A 2,357-nucleotide genomic window follows, 5' to 3' on the forward strand; every position below is an offset into this window, starting at 1 on the left:
ACGTAGAGAGAAATACATACATATATACATACATGCATATATATATTAGGTTGTCAAGAAAGTTCTTGCGGAATTTTAAATTTTGGTTTTAAATTATGTATTTTCGAACTCTGTTTTCGTTAAATTACTTTGACTTTATATATCATTTTAAAGGACGCTTTTCGCTCTATCTAATCGTGTTACATATTTTCTTTTTGAATAATTAAGCCATTTTTTCCTGAACGTTGAATACAACTTGGACAAAAAGCAAATTCGCACAGTTTTCTTATTCCAGTTCAAGCTACGCCGAAAAGCTGCTGAAACAGCTCGCGATATCAACGATGTGTTTGACCCAGGAACCACTAATGATCGTACAGCACAATGATGGTTGAAAAAATTTCGTAACGGTGACGAGAGTCTTGAAGATTATAAGCGTATTGGTCGGCCATCGAATGTTGACAACAATCAACTAAGAGCCTTAGTCGAAGCCAATCCACGCACAGCTGTTCGAGAGCTTGCTTCTGAATTAGACGTAACGTATACGACAATTCCCAAACACTTGAAAAAGATTGGAAAAACAAAAATACTTAAGAAATGGGCGTATCACGAATTGAACGACAACCAAGAAAAAAAAAACACCGTTTTGAAGTGTCGTCTTCCCTTCTTTTACGCAACAAGAACGACCCGTTTCTCGAACGGATTGTGACTTGCGATGAGAAGTTGACTCTCAGTGGTTGGACGCCGACGAATCTCCATGGCACTTCCCGAAGTCAAAGCTGCACCAAAAGAAGGTCATGGTGACTGTTTGGTGATCTGCGGCCGGTCTCATCCATCACAGCTTTTTGGATCCAGGCGAAACTATTTCGGCGGAGAAGTACTGTCAGCAAATAGATGAAATACATAAGAAACTCCGACAACAACAGCCAGCATTGGTCAATAGAAAAGGACCAATTCTTTTCCACGACAAGCTCGGCCACACATCGCATAACTGACCCTGCAGAAGTTGAACGAATTGGGCTACGAAACGCTGCCTCATCCGCCATACTCACCAGACCTCTCGCCTACCGACTACCACTTTTTCAAGCATCTCGACAACTTCCTGCGTCTGAAATGCTTCAAAAACCAAGACGAAGCCAAACACACCTTCAACGACTTCCACGCCACCAGAACACAGGAATTTTACGCTACTGGCATAAATAAACTTGTTTCGCGTTGACAAAAGTGTGTTGATTCTGATGGTGTTTATTTCGATTAATAAAGTTTTGTTTGAGCCGACACATGTGCATCTGAATTTAAAGGTTAAAAACCGCAAGGACTTTCTCGACAACCTAATACACACACACACACACACACACACACACACACACACACACACACACACACACACACAGAGAAGTGTGTGTGTATGTGTGTGTACCAGAGAGAGAGAGAGAGAGAGAGAGAGAGAGAGAGAGAGAGAGAGAGAGAGTCAGTTTGTCAACGTGCATATCTGCATAGTAGATTAGTATCTCTTTACTTTTTCCATCTAACTGGCAGAGGTAGAACAGAATGTTTGTCTTGTTCCTGGAAGATGAGTGAAATTACAGTCACGGTTTGTACATAACCTTTCGCGTAGGGAGGGACGGCATATTTTTTATTGCCTTTTGAACTTGTGATTGTTGTAGAGGGGAGTGGATCTTAAATAGTTTGAGATTTAGAATTGTTTCACTTTAATGGCAGTAGGATAGTGGGGACTGGAAAGGGGGAAAGGTGCAGTGGTTGATCTTGTACACTGGCCGAGATAGTAGTAGTAGCAATGGTACTTCAGTTTGTTAGTGGGATAGGGAGGAAGTAGGAGTGATTGGGATTGGTCACTGGCAAAGGTAGAATGGAATGTTTGAATAGTAGTAGTAGTAGTAGTAGGAGGAGGAGGAAGTGGAAGAGGAGGGGAGGAGGAGATACACAATGGGCTTCATTCAGTTTCCGTCGACCAGATCGCCAAATCCTCTCACAAGGCTATGGTCGGCTCAAAGCTAAGGTCGGCCCAAAGCTATGGTCGGCCCAAGGCTATAGTAGAAGACATTATCCCAAGGTGTCACGCAGTGTGGGATGGGACTGAATTCGGAACCATGTGGTAAGGAAGCAAGCTTCTTACTACACAGCCACGCATGTATATACACGCATGCATACATACATGCATGCATACATACATACATACATACATACATACATAAATGCATGCATACATATATACATTCTTTTATTCTTCTATTTGTTTGTCATTTTGACTGCGGTCAAGAGCACATATACACACACACACACACACACATTATACACATCGACACACATACAGACGTTCATACACAAATATATACGTAAATTATATATGTAGGTATATA

The 2,357-nt window shown here is 41.5% G+C and overlaps 1 pseudogene; it reads left to right on the top strand.

The window, feature by feature from the left end:
* Window positions 1-1,234, top strand: part of LOC128248757 (histone-lysine N-methyltransferase SETMAR-like) — a 3,603-nt pseudogene extending 2,369 nt beyond the window's left edge.
* The last annotated feature ends 1,123 nt before the right edge of the window (window positions 1,235-2,357 follow it).

This window comes from Octopus bimaculoides, chromosome 9, assembly GCF_001194135.2.
Source record: "Octopus bimaculoides isolate UCB-OBI-ISO-001 chromosome 9, ASM119413v2, whole genome shotgun sequence".
Lineage (NCBI taxonomy): Eukaryota > Metazoa > Mollusca > Cephalopoda > Octopoda > Octopodidae > Octopus > Octopus bimaculoides.